The 16,525-nt window shown below is 42.4% G+C and overlaps 1 protein-coding gene across 10 annotated transcripts in view; it reads left to right on the top strand.

Annotated features, from left to right (window-relative positions):
* RFX2 (regulatory factor X2) overlaps positions 1-16,525 on the top strand; it is a 107,813-nt gene that overhangs the window by 3,213 nt on the left and 88,075 nt on the right. For 4 of the 10 annotated variants that reach the window (XM_075902988.2, XM_075902984.2, XM_075902987.2 and 1 more), the window contains exon 2: positions 2,237-2,311. The exons of the other annotated variants lie outside the window; for them this stretch is intronic. The gene's annotated coding sequence lies outside the window, so the exon portion shown is untranslated. The remainder of the gene's footprint in view (positions 1-2,236; positions 2,312-16,525) is intronic. 10 annotated transcript variants of the gene reach the window in all.

Genomic DNA, 16,525 nt, shown 5'->3' with positions numbered 1-16,525 from the left:
AAACCCCATTGCCAACTCTGTCCACACATCTACCCTGGTGACATCCTAGGATCTAATCACATCAGCGATACCATGAAAGGCTCTTTCTCCTACACATCTACTAATGTGATATTTGCTATCATGTGCTAGCAGTGCCCGACTGCCATGTACACTGGACAAACTAGACAGTGCAATAGAATAAATGGACACAAATCAGACCTCAAGAATGGTAACATACAAAAACCAGTGGGAAAACATTTTAACCTCCTTGAATACTCAGACTTGAAATTGTTAGTTTTTCTTTTCTATCACTGTTGTTCTGTAACTTTTTTAGAAAAGCTTCAGAGGGCTAGTCTGTAACTGGAAAAACTTAGAAAACAACGAATAGTCTAGCAGCACCTTAAATACTAACAAAACATGTAGATGGTATCATGAACTTTCATGTGTACAACCCATCTAAAGAAGTGGGTTGTACCCACGAAATCTCATGATACCATCTACATTTTTTTGTTAGTCTTTAAGGTGCTGCTAGACAATTTGTTGTTTTTCAAGTTTTTTCAGAAAACACCATCATGGTATATGACTGAATAGGTTTCGTTTAAATGTAGTTATCTACTTTAGAAAACAACAGAAATATGTCTTGGGACTCAGATGTGGCAAGGAGTTGTTTCTTTACCATCTAGTTATCTTAGATGTAGGAGAATTGATGCACATGCTAGAGAGTTCAGTACCTCTAATGATGATGAATTATTTCTTCCTCTTTTTTTGTCCTGAATGTCACATTTTTAATGTTTTGTTTTGAACAAAAGTATTCCCTGGAAAAAAAAAAGTGAGTTGGTACATAGCACTGGCCAAAGTAACCCATTCCTTCTACTCCTTTTCACACTGTAAGTTTCTGGATGCATGGCATGAATATAAATTAAAAAGAAGGAAATATGGTAGCTGACTCAAGTAGCTTCTTTTTCAAGGAACTTGAATATGTGTTGCTCCCTTTTTCCTCCTCCTCTTTTTCCCCTGGGCTTTTTTAATAACTTCACATCTAGCAAAAATAGGTTGGTTTCCAGCTGTCATTTGATTCAGTTCTCTGGTGTTAGCAAGCTTTACTCTGTTTTCCCTGCAGTTAGAGTAAGATGTGAAAATCTAAACAGGAACTTTGTGAAGCACGTGCAGGCTGTTCTTCACTTGATTGCTCCTGTATCTTCAGAATAACACATGTTGTGTTGCACAAAATCTGAGTGTAAAAGAAGATCCACCTTGAATTTGTCTATTTAAGACTGAGTTTCCATAGGCTGACTTTTGAGTCTTTAACTTAAAACATCCTACTTAGGGTTGCCAGTGTCTGGTATTCACCCAGATAGTCTGGTATTCGCGTCCCCCGTCTGGTAAAAAAACACAGAAAATACCGGACATGTAAAATGTTTCTGTGGGACGGAAGCCCAGCGGTGACAATTTTCCCCGCTGCATCTGGCAAGGGTGTGGGAGTGAGGTGTGGGGCCATTTTAAAGGCATAGTTTTTTTGTTTTTTTGTTTTGCTTAACAGCTTTGGTCTCCCCCTTTTTTCTTCTCAACAGAATTTTTTCCCTGGTGGTTTTTTTTTTTGGGGAGGCGAGAGTGTTTGATATTTTTGATTAAACCATCTGGCAACCCTACCTATGTTTTAATCTTAATTTTTCAGTGATGCAAAATCTTGTTTATTCATTGTACTGGGGGGCAGAGCTGAGTGAATACTTTGCAATAAATGATATAATTTATTTTTCTGAACTTGGATTATCCACAAACAGATAGATGTCTTCAGTTTCATTGTTCAAAATGATTTAAGATGATTTTGTGCAGTTTGTTTGAAAAATTATAAATTTTTGTAATTGGACTAAGAAGAGTTTCCTGTGAATACACAATCGCTGCTCAGAATAATTTGATTATTGGTGATTGGTCAGAAGGAAAGATGATCTTGTGCTGACAGCTTGGGACTTGGACTCTAAAGACCTGAGTTCAATTCCTGTCTCTGCTAATTACTTTCTGTGACCTTGCTGTAGTCCCTCAAGACCAGGGTTTCAGTATCCACAGTTGGATCCAGACTTATAAAAGTATCTAGCACTCAGTAGAAGCAGTTGGGGGAGTGTGATACTTATGGCTACATTCTGAAAATCTGGTACTGAGGTTTTTTGAAAATCTTGGTAATTGCCAATACCATTCAAAAATCATGCAATTAATTGTAAAAAACCCCAAAATTTATTAAAAACGTGCCTTCTGTTTTTAGAACTGCTAGAATACATGTTTTCAAGCTCTTCTTTGAAACTACGAGGGCTAGAAATGGACTCTTTTTAAAGGAAAGGTAAGAGTCTCATATAATCATCTGCAGAAGCTGGGTGTTTTAAGAAAACAAACAGAGCAAGTGTTGACAACATTTGGCTCATGGTTTCTCTGCACCTTGGTTCCTAGTCTGTAAAATGGGAATGATCCTGGTTCTGAGAGGATAAATGGAGGAATGTTTGTGGGATCGTCCAATACTCAAAACGATTGAGGGAGGGGCATAGAAGTAGACAGATATAGCATGGTATTGCTGCTGTTCTCAGAAAGCCTGCCCAAGCCCTTCTGACTTGGCAATTTATATACACAAATCTGAAATCCATTTTTTATATAATCTTGGGTATATGATTTGGAAACTTGTTTTCTGTGAAGTTTTGTGCCAATTCCGTGTATCTCTTAAATCTCTGTTTATCACAATCATGCAGGACCAGACCAAGGGAAGTTCTCAGCACTTACAACTTCCACTGAAATCGAGGGATGTTGTGGGTATTTGGTATCTCTCAGGATCAGACCCTTCAATTGAACATTTATAACATTAGTGGTAAAAGGAAATAAATCACAGTTACTTATATTTAACCCAGGTTGTTTCTTTTTTATCCCACATTCACGTGATTTCTATGTCAAACTTGTTCAGGACTAACATGAAACTATCTAATCTCTATGGTTTACAACTGTTCCTATTCTTGCTAGCTCAAAATTAATAACGGCATAGAAAAAAATACTTTGATAGTTTTACAATAGCTTGATATATGTAAAACTCCAGCATATTGACAAATCTTACCTTTAATAGATCTGGTTTCTTTTTTTAAATAGAGACTGAAAACATAGATGACAGAATTTGTATTTTGCCCATTTATCCTGGTTTATTACTGAAAATGCCCTCTGCATCCAAAACTAACTTATGGAGCATAAAGACATATAATGGTGCGTGCATTGTTGATTCAATAGCTTATCTTAATGCTACACTCTTCAGCAAAAGTTTCTGCTGAAGACTGCTGAGATATATTTAAACCAGTTTCTCCCTCTCTGCTTCTCTAGAAACAAATGCCAGCACAGTTAAAGTCTGGAAGCAGGCCAGCTGGAGCAAAGTGCTGTCCTGACCAGCATGCCAGGACTCCAAGTGGGGTGCGCTGAGCAGACAGTCTGATTTATTTAAGCATTGGTCCACTGTGATTCTCTATTTGAGATTGTATTTCTGATACATGAAACATATGGATTTTTCTTTTGCTCCGTCTGTGCTTTGAGACTAGGTATTTTGTCTTATTTGCACTGGCATTTCTTTTATTCCTGTGTTCAAACGCTCACAAATCCACCTTACTGTCTGAGAATGTGCTAGCTTTCTCCAGTTAAACTGGCCTGGTGTTTGTGTAGCATGTGAACTAATTATGGTGCAAGTCTGTTAATGAGAAACATAACATGTCTTTTCAGGATGAACCATGTAGGTCTTAATATATTAGGTAACTGGGAATCCTAATGTACAGAGGATTTCTGTTCATAATGAAAAATGCAAGACATGAAATATTTCAGAGTATTGCACTGTGGAAATCATATTTACAGCTATAGGGAACCCTCAGCTTTGAGTGAACTTGTTTTATGAAAAACTGCTGTATTTTTGTCTTAACTGACTGTTAAAGAATAAATAGATAATGCTGAAATTCTGCAGACATACCATTCAGCTGGGTTTTTTTTTGGTGTGTCAAGTTGTGTTTAGACATATGATTTCATCTTTTCTATCAGTGAAGAAATTCTGTTACTTCCCCTTGTTTAAAGTATGTGCATGTTTACTTATGACAGGGAGGTAGTCCCATTTTATTCTGTATGCAGTTGAAGAGCGAGGGACACTTTTGAGGTGTGGGGATGAAGGTGGGGGAAACATTTCAGGAGATTTATGTGCAATGTGAGAGTGGTAGGACTTTTGCCAAATCATGACCTTCAACATTTTTTTTATTTGTGTTCTGTTGATTTGATGCTCGGTAAGGTTTGAAGATCTGCACCAATGCCAAATAAAGGCATCTGTAAAGTAATTTACATATCATAATGGATCTAAATTCTTTTGGTATTGTTTAGAAAGAAGAAAGAAAGTTTATTCTTCTGAGCACGGTGTCATCAAATGTACATGCAAGAAGATTTATTGGAATATTTGACTTCCTACTATACTTGTGTTAATCTCTGCTAGAAATTTAGTCTTCATAATAACAGGGCATTGCAGGTATACTTTCAGGGGCATAGTGTTACAAAACATTATGGTGAGGGTGAGTGTGTGATACATGTGCAAGAAGTATGAGTCATCTATCTTATTTATATATTTTAGACATGTCTGTCATCTGTAACTCTGTTTGTTCAAGAACCGCTCCTAAATGGTAAGAGCTAGGACCACCAAATTTAGTATGCATCTTCTTCTTATCCTGACTTAAAGCCAGGTCAGGTTTGTTTGGACCAAGAAAATGGGAAGTACCAGGAATTGGACTGTTTCCCATAACATGGAAAGGAAGGGACAGAGAAAGGAGGGGTGTGACAGGGAGGGGCACAGAGAAGAGGGATGAAATACTGAAAGTGGCCACTGGGGGCAACTGCACCACCAAGAGAGTGGCCAGCAGGGCTGGGGCTCCACCATCTTGCTTGCTAACAGACCAGGGAAGTAGCCCCCATGTCCCAAACCCTCCCCCATTGGCCACGCTGCTGGAATATTCTTGACTCATTAAATTCAAGGACTTTTTTTTTTTGGTTCAGTATTGACTTGGTTTACTTATTCATAGTACAATTTTAATAAAGTGAAGTAAATTGTTAAACAATTAAACAACTGTCCTTGGCATACATTCCTTAACATGATGAAAGTCAAGTTGTCTATTAACATCTTCTCTAATAAAGGGGGTGAGATTTCAGTGCATCCAGTGCTGGATATTATTATTAGTTATTTAATAATGGCATTAGGTTTGCCTTGATTCTGGAATTTTGAAAGCAAGCTCAATGCTTACACATCATATGCTGGAAGAATGTAATAGCAGGAAAAACTTTTTGCAGATTCATTCTTTAGTGCTAATTATTAACTCAAATAATTATTATTTTGTTATCATGGTATTGAGAGGCCTCAATGGGGATTGAGTCCATGTTATACTAAGAAATAAGGCGAGAAAGAGTTTGACGTTTAAATGGACACGATGGAGAAAAGAACTTTTCTGTGTCTTAGTTCTTGTCTTCACCACGTGGATCAACGCTGCAATGATCTATGCACTGCAGTTGATTTATTGTGTCTGCTTAGACTCAATAAATTGACCTCCGATCACTCTTCTGTTAACTCTGCTACTGCACCAGGAGGAGAAGAACAGGTAGAGTTGACAGGAGAGCAGGCCCCACTGACCTTATTACATGGCAGACACTGCGGTAAGTGTCTTGAGCTTCACTGTTCGCATAGCGTATCTTAGATTGATGTGTATGTGGACGGTTTCGTGTAGACTAGGCCAAAGATGCTAATTAATTCCCACATTCCAGCAGCAGTGTTTCGTTAGAGAAGCATCCTTATGGGATTGCAAGTCTCCATCCAGCATTCTTTCTCTTTAACTGTCTGTTCTTAATATTATATTGATGGGGGTAACAGCTGTAGACACAGCCTTCTAGTCATGGGGAAAAAGTAAGATGGTGCTAACACACTGTCCTTTACAAAAAAGTGATGTTAGTGCTAATGAAAATATAATCTAGTTGGAGTGGATAATACAGATAATCTTACTAATAACTCTAACTCCATGAGGGAAGAATGTGAAAAGTGAGTTTTTCTCCCCCCGCCCCGGAAATAGGCAAACTGCAAATTAGACATTCAAATTAAACCAGTAAATTAGAAATCTATGAGTCTGGTACTTAGTCTTTTCTAAGTATACAGTACATTAGAGGGATAGCCAGTAGGGTTGCCAGATGGTTTAACAAAAAATACTGAACACCTTTCCCCCCCCCCCCCCCAAATAAAAAGAACACTGGGCGAAAAGTGGACACCTGGCAACCCTAATGGCCAGGCTCATGGCTATCTGTTTTATTGTCCATATTTATTGTAAGACTTGATTTCAGTAGGGGTGAGTTGAGTAGCAGATTGCTGGTTAATAGTCTCTGTTAAAAATATACTGTAGAAGAAACTCAGAGCTTTCCTGTGTGTGATCCAGGAGATGATAGTTGCTCTTAAAAATGTGACTTTCCTGATTGTTACGCTCAGTTTTATAAGATTGTGACAGATGCCCTATGGGCAACTGCAGTTTGGCTCCCTGCTTGAGTTCTGTGTACCTTGTGGTGTAAAATTTGTCTTGTCCCTCCCTGCCAGGGTAGCCTTATGGCACATTCATTAACATAATTAAGCTGTGCAGAGGCACTGGTGATCAGTGCCATAGAAAAGTCTGTACATATAATATGTATCTGTCATTATTACCTAGTACTTATAATATTGAAGCACCCGCCCATAGACCAAGACTATGTTGTGCTGGGGCTGTACAAATACATGCCCCCAAAAGCTGACAATCTAAGCACATGTTCCTGGGGATGTACTTTGCACCAAGGAAAATAGGGTTCATGGACCTAAAGGATAATGAGGTTTGTGAAATTTTCCTGAGCTGTGTATCAGGAAGCCTGGAGGTCCAGTCCTAACTGGTTTCTGCGGAAGCCATGTTACTCTTCTGCTGCTTAGAGTTGTGCCTTAAAGACACAAAGTAGCCTTTAGACTCTTTCTGTCTGTTTATCCATCTGTGCACTAGGAAAAAACCTCCCTGTCGTACCTCTGTAGGGGTGGGAGGTGCGTTTGTGAGGATTAATTAACTTTTCTAAAATACTTTGAGGTTCTTGAGTGACCAAAGCTTTATGCGGCTGTGTCTAGACTGGCAAGTTTTTCCACAAAATCATCTGCTTTTGCGGAAAAACTTGCCAGCTGTCTACACTGGCCGCTTGAATTTCCACAAGAACACTGACGATCTCATGTAAGATCGTCAGTGTTTTTGTGGAAAAACTGTGCTGCTCCTGTTCGGGCAAATCATTTGCGCAAGAGGGCCAGTGTAGATAGCACAGTACTATTTTGTGCAAAAAAGCCCCGATGGCTAAAATGGTGATTCAGAAAGCAATTTAGAGAGAATTATTTTCAGTCTAGCATTATTTTTAGATTCCTTCCCTAAAACAATCAGATTTCTTTTCTTAAATTCCATCAAATAACTATTCAGATATCATGCACACTGTAATCCTTATTCATGTTCCCTGAAGAATTAACTAATGCTTTGATTTGTGATAAGTCTCCTATTAGTCTATTGTTCTGGAATTTGTTATCATAGCTTTCATTTTGGCAGCTGTTTAGTTGAACTTATGTTCTGATCTCAGACATGCACATCATTATCCATGTTATACATTCTGTGAATCCCTTTTCAAATTTTCCTCCACTGTTATGTGACTACAGATTGTCATTCAGTCAGAATTTCATTCTAAAATTTAGTTTATAGATCCTTTGTTTTCATATCTCAGCGGTTATAAAATATGGACCCATTTCTCACTAAGTCTCTGGTTCAAATCAGCCCTACACTGGCAGTGACTGAAAGTCACTACTGTCTAATAACTGTTCTATGGCCTGTGTGAAATGAATTGATGGTTTTCTACCAGGTTCTTAAGTGTCACCTATTCATATCACAAAACCTGGTTTATAGCGCCATTGTTAGTGCCCTCAACAAAGCACAGAGGTATGGAGTTTGAGCATCCCTCTTGCCCTTGGAGATGGTCTCTCCAGATCAGCACTGAGACATGCTGGTGATTTATAAAGCTCGTGACTCACTAAGAGAGGAATGTAAGAAATAATAGGATCAACTAATGTAATAAACATTGTATGTACATTGGAAGTTCTTTTCCCAGAAACCTGATTCTAGCAGGGTACAATGGGTTTAGTGTATTTAAAGCCAACAGTGAGTTGAAAACAAATTTTGGAAAGTAAAAAATTCTCTGTATTAATCCTGTTTTATGAGTTTATAAGAATACTTTATTGATTTTTTTTCTCCTGTAGAAGCACAGCATGCACACACTAAGAGGGATTTACAGAACTGGAGATCAAGGCTGAGGGCCAGACTTTTCTGTTCTTCACAAACTGCTTTAAGCATCATTGCTATAGTTTTCTTTAAGAAAGAGAGCCAACAAAATCTTTTATAATAAATCCCCCCCCCCCCCCGCCATGTCTCTAAGCATCTTTTTCTTAAGTGGCACCTTTGAGAAATCTCTCCAGAGCTTTCTGAAAAAGTCAGAGGTTGAGACTAGCTGGTTTTGTGGCACATAATGTACATGAAAAAATGCATCTTATATTAAAACATTCCCCCAACAATGTGTCTATTCCTATTTAGAGTATATGTCATATGAGCAATTTAATTGAGAGTACAAGGTAAAGAAGACTGGTGGTTTTATCTCTATTTCTGGTTGAATATATATAGGTGCTTCTAAAGTTCACATCAACACTATATGTGTGATGAATGACTGACATTCCCTAACCCATTTCTGTTACTGTGCTGCCGTTTATATTTAGCTGTGCGGATCTGTGTCTTGGGTGATTTAGGATGTGAGAAATGGTCTGAAGAAAAGACTTCTGGTGGCTAAATTCATCCTTAAAATATGCTTTGATGGAAAATTTAATCTTACTTATGTTCTTTTGATCTTCAGCATCGTAGTTTAGAATGACTAATTTCTACTCTTCTGTGCTGAAGTCATATCTTTAATTGTAGAGCAGGTCTTTGAGTTCACATAGTTTTATTTTGTTTTCTGATAGCTAGTAGCTTACACCAAATGTGCATGCAGTCTAAAGTCATATTAATGCTACGTACCTAAGTTGTGATTAACGCCCCCCCTCTATGGGTATGTCTACACTACAGAGTTAATTCGAACTAACGGACGTTAGTTCGAACTAACTTTCATAGGCGCTACACTAGCGCTCTGCTAGTTCGAACTTAATTCGAACTAGCGGAGCGCTTAGTTCGAACTAGGAAAACCTCATTTTACGAGGATTAAGCCTAGTTCGAACTAGCTAGTTCGAATTAAGGGGTGTGTAGCCCCTTAATTCGAACTAGTGGGAGGCTAGCCCTCCCCAGGTTTCCCTGGTGGCCACTCTGGCCAACACCAGGGAAACTCTATTGCCCCCCTCCCGGCCCCGGACCCCTTAAAGGGGCACGGGCTGGCTACGGTGCCCCTGCCAGGTGCAAGCCTGCCAGCACCCAGCCAGCAGACCCTGCACCTGGCACGGCTAGAGCCAGCCAACCGATGCCCCCAGCCCTCCCCCTCTTCCCGGGACCAGGCTGGCGGCTCCCAGGAGCTTGCCCGTGACCGCAAGAGGCGGGCACCCGCCTGGGCTAGTGCGGACATCGTGGACCTCGTCCACGATCTCCGCACTAGGCACAGGAAAGTGGCTGTCTGGGGCAGGAGAGCTGCCAGCCTGGCCACCCAGGAGCAGGTGTGCATGAAAATCAAGGGGGTCAACTGAGACCCCCGACCCTGAGCTTACAATGGCCGTCCTGGGTCAGACCAAAGGTCCATCTAGCCCAGTAGCCTGTCTGCCGACAGCGCCAACCCTAGGGACCCTGGCGGGGATGGACCGAAGACAGTGACCAAGCCATTTGTCTCGTGCCATCCCTCTCCAGCCTTCCACAAACCTTGGGCAGGGACACCACTCCTACCCCCTGGCTAATACCACTCCATGGACCCAACCTCCATGACTTGATCTCACTTCCCTTTAAACTCTGTTCTAGTTCTAGCCTTCACAGCCTCCTGCAGCAAGGAGTTCCACAGGTTGACTCTTTGCTTTGTGAAGAACAACTTTCTGTTACTAGTTTGAAGCCTGCTACCCATTCCTTTCCTTTGGTGTCCTCTAGTCCTTCTTTATGGGAACTAATGAAGAACTTTTTTTTATGCACCCTCTCCACCAACTCCTGCTGTTAGAGACCTCTATCCTGTCCCCCCTCCATCTCCTCTTTTCTAAGCTGAAAAGTCCCAGTCTCTTTAGCTTCTCTTCATATGGGACCTGTTCCCAACCCCTGATCATTTTAGTTGCCCTCCCCTCTCCCACCCTCTCTCTTCCCCTCTCCCACATCCTTTTCCCAGTCTCCCCCAGTTTTGTTCAATAAAGACAGATTCCATTTTTGAACACAATTGTCCTTTATTTTGTACATCAAGAAAAGGGGCTAGGGAAGGGTAAGTGGAAGGAGGTGAGGGAGGAATGGGGTACGAGCCCCCGATGGGGAGGACTGGGCTGGCTCTGCGGGCTTCTGGGGGTGGAAGCTCTCCTGCAGCCCCCCAATTGCCCCCTCTCCTCAGATGGCAGCCTGCAGCAAGTGCAGCTGGTCTGATGGCCGAGTACTGTGATGTGCCCAGTGTGGGCACTCACGGCACTCCAAGCCAGGACTGCTTTGCAAGCGGGGAACCCTGAGAACTGTCTGTCCGGGATGGGGGTCAGGTCCCTTTAAGCACAGCCCTCGGCTAGCCTGAGACAGCAGCTCCACGCTCTAAGTCCTCATCTGATGCCTTGCCGGCACTGCTTCCGGCCATCCTTAACCTCTGTTCAGGGTCCACTCTGTGTGGACATGCTAGTTCGAATTAGCAAAACGCTAATTCGAACTAGTTTTTAGTTCTAGACGCGTTAGTTCGAATTAGCTTAGTTCGAATTAACTAATTCGAACTAAGTTAGTTCGAATTAGCGCTGTAGTGTAGACGTACCTATTGTTAATTATAAATGAATAAAATAATTTGAGTGCACTTTTAATTTGATTTAATTATCATGTCAATTAAAAATATACATGTGGTGCGGACTGTCTCAGAAGCAAAGGAAGAACATAGTTTCTCACAGGCCAGTATATAGAAGTTTGTCACATTATTTGATGATAGCTTTGTGTTTTCTTAAACATATTAGGGACTACTTCACACCCGACATAAACTTTAAGGTTTAGCTACTGTGCATGTGTATGAATAAGCAGGCAGTGTGTGTATCTACACTATACATAAACTGTACCAGCTTTCATTATTTTATTGTGAAACTCATTGTATTTGTTGATTTTTGTAATTCCTTAGCTTCTTCTACTATAGGACTATATAAAAACGCAGGATTTTAACTTCTGTGATTGTAGAGAACAGTCTGAAAACCTGTCCTCAGGATCCTAAAAAGCTTGTAAGCCAGAAAGAAATTTAAAAGAACCCAAAATGTTATAACTTTTTTTTTAATCATGGTTTTTTTGGGGGTTCTGACTCATGATTGTTAAATGTTTTACATTGGCCAGAGTAGGTTCTGTTCCTAACTGTGATTCTGACCTTTATTTGAATTTTATGGTATTACTTTCTGTCTCTGTGCTTATCTTCCGCAAGATACCTCCCTCATGGGGTGTTGTGAGGCTGAATTAATGTTTGCAGTTTGTTCCTCACATGAAAAGTGCCAGACTTTATTCTTAGACAAATTAGCTGTATGACATTGTTGGTGAATGCTAAGACCATGCATATAATGCTACTTCTCATACCATAGCGCTCTATATATGACTCTGTAAAGTAATTCTGCATATTGTGCACTTCAGCCTAACACACAAGGTACTCTTAGCTTTTGATCCGGCTCGCATATAAGTGTAATATAAAAATGCTAAAGAAGACATGGAACATAAGGGGTTCCAGTCGTGCAATAGTAGAATGAGAACAACTGTGTGATGATTGTGAAGTTACTTCTGCCTAGTAGCAGGACAGAAGCCCAACAGGAGTTAAGTCTCCCAGGGTATGTCTACACTACCCCGCTAGTTCGAACTAGCGGGGTAATGTATGCATACCGCACTTGCTAATGAAGCCCGGGATTTGAATTTCCCGGGCTTCATTAGCATAAGCGGGGAGCCGCCATTTTTAAATCCCCGCTGCTTCGAACCCCGTGCAGCGCGGCTACACGGGGCTCGAACTAGGTAGTTCGGACTAGGGTGCCTATTCCGAACTACCGGTACACCTCGTTTCACGAGGAGTAAAGGTAGTTCGGAATAGGAATCTATAGATGCATGAGATTCCAGGATGAGTTTGTTGTGTGATTTACTTTCCTTTGTGGTGCTGTTGTTTTAAACACAGGATAATAGAGAACAATTAACAATCCAATGGAAGCTACCATTTTGAAAGGAAGACACCCTACCTTAAAAGCCATGTGGCCTAGTGCATAGACCACAAGATTGGGAATCAGAGGACCTTGGATTTATTCTAATTTCTGCTACAGGTTTGCTGATTGAGCTTGGGCAAGTCACTTTCACATCCCATGCCTGAGTTTCCCCATTAAATCCATGTCTAAAATGGGGGTCATCCTACCAGTGAGACCTCCTTTACAAAGCTTTTTGAAATACACGGATGAAATATACAACATGAACGCTAGGTAGTAATATTATTATTATACTGGTGAAAGATGTTAATTTCCAGTGCCTTTAAATGGTAAAGCTAGTTCTTTCTATCCCATTGTCTGACTGGGCTTCTCCCACTGGGAGAATGACCGAAGACACTGACGGCGTGGAAAGATTTCTAGGTAGTATGGAAAATGCTCCTATTTCTCTCTTTCTTTTTATGTTACCAAAAGTGTATTTACTATGTAAGCTAGCTTACTATATATTTTAGAAATGTGCGTCTGTCCGTCCGTCCATTTGCTCATGAACGCCTCTTAAACGGTATGAGCTAAGACCACTAAGTTTGGTAGGCAGCTTCCTCTTATCATAACTTAAAGCAAGGTCAGGGTTTGGTTGTGCCAGGACAATGAGATATGCCTGGAATTCAGTTGTTTCTCATAAAATGGAAAGAGAGGGATCTGGCAGTAGGGACAGGTGTACTGCAGAATGACCACAGGGGGCAGCAAGGAGCCAGAAATGGGAACCAGGTCAACTATAACCCCATTGGGCCAGCAGTGGGCAGAGGTGGAGAAAGAAAGGGACACTATCTGCTATATACTTCAGAGAGTGAGTTTGTGTTTGTGTGTCTGTCTGTCACCCAGCCGGGGGACATTCACCCTTCCCATAGCTTTGTCTGCTGCAGCTGTGGGGCCACATAGGGTTGCCAGATAATTTCACAAAAAATACCAAACACTGTGGGGGGAAAAAAATTGGTTGAACAACAACAAAAAAACCCGCACAAAAATAAAGAGTCACAGCCCCTTTAAATCACCACACACTCCTGCACTCCCTCTGCCCCTGCCATATGCAGTGAGGGAAGAGTGTCCCAAGTGGCCTTCTGTCCGAGAAAAACAGAAAATACCAGACATTTTATATGTCCGTTTTTTTTTTTTTTTTAAAACCAGAAACATGCTGCAAATACCCGGCTGTCTGGTCCAATACCGGACACCTGGCCACCCTAGGGCCACAGACAGGCACTTCTCACCTGGCCCCAAGTTGCTCAGATGAAAGAGGGCTGGAGTTGTCCTCTCTCCCTGGAGCAGCCTGCTATGGAACCCCTCATCCCCAGTACCACCCTAGAACAATGATTTAAGTGAAGAAAAACAAAACTTATTTGAGTTAAGCACCCGAGCAACACTGGGTACATCTTCTAGTAAGAAATAATCACTAGAGCATTCCTTTAATTTCAAACAATATTTTTACATATTTAGTTTGCCAAAAACTAAAGCTCCTTCTGAAAACATGTTTTTTGTCTGTATTTTTATTTTAATTACACTGATACAGACAGAGTAAATAATGTGACTTCAATGAATTTACACCTGATTTTACATCATCTTACAAAGAACAGAATCTAGCCTTTGGCTACGTCTACACTGGCCCCTCTTCCGGAAGGGGCATGTAAATTTCACGAGTCGTTGTAGGGAAATCCGCGGGGGATTTAAATATCCCCCGCGGCATTTAAATAAAAATGTCCGCCGCTTTTTTCCGGCTTTTAAAAAAGCCGGAAAAGAGCGTCTAGACTGGCCCCGATCCTCCGGAAAAAGTGCCCTTTTCCGGAGGGTCTTATTCCTACTTTGAACTAGTGGAGTGCTTAGTTCGAACTAGGTAAACCTCATTGCACGAGGACTAAGCCTAGTTCGAACTTACTAGTTCGAATTAAGGGCTGTGTAGCCCCTTAATTCGAACTAGTGGGAGGCTAGCCCTCCCCAGCTTTCCCTGGTGGCCACTCTGGCACCACCAGGGGGCATACGAGTTTCCCCTCCCGGTCCCGGAGCCCTTAAAGGGGCACGGGCTGGCTACGGTGCCCGTGCCAGGTGCAAGCCTGCCAGCACACAGCTAGCAGACCCTGCACCTGGCACGCCATGAGCCAGCCACCCTATGCCCCCCAGCCCTCCGCCTCTTCCCGGGACCAGGCTGGCGGCTCTCGGGAGCCTGGCCAGGACCGCAAGAGGCGGGCACCCGCCTGGTCTAGTGCAAACATCGTGGACCTCGTCCACGACCTCCACACTAGGCACAGGAAAGTGGCCATCTAGGGCAGGAGAGTTGCCAGCCTGGCCACCCAGGAGCAGGTTTGCCTGAAAATCAGGGTGGTCCACTGAGACCCCCAACCCTGAGCTCTGAGCTTAGAATGGCTGTACTGGGTCAGACCAAAGGTCCATCTAGTCCAGTAGCCTGTCTGCCTCTAGGTACCCTGGAGGGGATGGACCGACGACAGTGACCAAACCATTTGTCTCGTGCCATCCCTCTCCAGTCTTCCACAAACTTTGGGCAGGGACACCATTTCTTCCCCCTGGCTAATACCACTCCATGGACCCAACCTCCATGACTTGATCTAACTTCTCTTTAAACTCTGTTCTAGTTCTAGCCCTCACAGCCTCCTGCAGCAAGGAGTTCCACAGGTTGACTCTTTGCTTTGTGAAGAACAACTTTCTGTTACCAGTTTGAAGCCTGCTACCCATTCCTTTCCTTTGGTGTCCTCTAGTCCTTCTATTATGGGAACTAATGTAGAACTTTTCTTTATGCACCCTCTCCACACCACTCTTGCTTTTATAGACCTCTATCCTATCCCCCCTCCGTCTCCTCTTCTCTAAGCTGAAAAGTCCCAGTCTCTTTAGCCTCTCTTCATATGGGGCCTGTTCCAAACCCCTGATCATTTTAGTTGCCCTCCCCTCTCCCACCCTCTCTCTTCTCCTCTCCCACCTCTTTTTTCCCAGTCTCCCCCAGTTTTGTTCAATAAAGAGAGATGCTATTTTTGAACACACATTTTCTTTATTTTGTACATCAGGAAGGGGGGCTAGGGAAGGGTAAGTGGAAGGAGGTGAGGGAGGAATGGGGTACGCGCCCCAGATGGGGAGGACTGGGCTGGCTGTGCGGGCTTCTGGGGGTGGAAGCTCTCCTGCAGCCCCCCAATTGTCCCCTCTCCCCAGATGGCAGCCTGCGGCAAGTGCAGCCGGTCTGATGGCCGAGTGCTGTGATGTTCCGCGTGTGGGTACTCAGGGCACTCCAAGCCAGGACTGCTTTGCAAGCGGGGAACCCTGAGAACTGTCTGTCCGGGATGGGGGTCGGGTCCCTTTAAGCACAGCCCTCGGCTAGCCTGAGACAGCAGCTCCACGCTCTAAGTCCTCATCTGATGCCCTGCCGGCACTGCTTCCGGCCATTCTTAACCTCTGTTCAGTGTCCACTCTGTGTGGACATGCTAGTTCGAATTAGCAAAACGCTAATTCGAACTAGTTTTTAAGTCTAGCTGCGCTAATTCGAATTAGCTAGTAGTTCGAATTAGCGCTGTAGTGTAGACATACCCCATGTGATCCCTGTCCTGTCATCCATTCCCATCCCTTGACAAACAGAGGCTAGGGACACCATTCCTACCCATCCTGGCTAATAGCCATTGATGGACCTAACTTCTGTTTATCTAGCTCTTTTTTTGAACCCTATTAAAGTTCTGGTCTTCACAATATCCTCTGGCAAGGAATTCCACAGGTTGACTGTGCGCTGTGTGAAGAAAAATTTCCTTTTGTTTGTTTTAAACCTGCCACCTATTAATTTCATTTGGTGACCTCTTAGTTCTTATGTTATGGGAACTAGTAAATAACTTTTCTGTATTCACTTTTTCCGCACCAGTCCTGATTTTAAAGACCTCTGTCATAACCCTCCTTAGTCTCCTCTTTTGTATGAAAGTAGATGTAGCCTATACTTGCCAAGGTAGACAAATGGGCTGCAGGTCTCCAGAGAGAAGGGATACTTTTAACATGCTTCAAATATCCTGCATTTCTTGAAACACACTTAGCACTCAAATTCACTTGCATTAGATCCTGGTTTCTCAGTCTGTGGGCTGTGATCCAAAACTAAGTCACTAGAATGTGTCAAAGAGT

Source organism: Pelodiscus sinensis, chromosome 32, assembly GCF_052426305.1.
Source record: "Pelodiscus sinensis isolate ZL-2025 chromosome 32, ASM5242630v1, whole genome shotgun sequence".
Taxonomy (NCBI): Eukaryota; Metazoa; Chordata; order Testudines; family Trionychidae; genus Pelodiscus; species Pelodiscus sinensis.
This window is presented reverse-complemented; position numbering and strand designations above follow the sequence as displayed.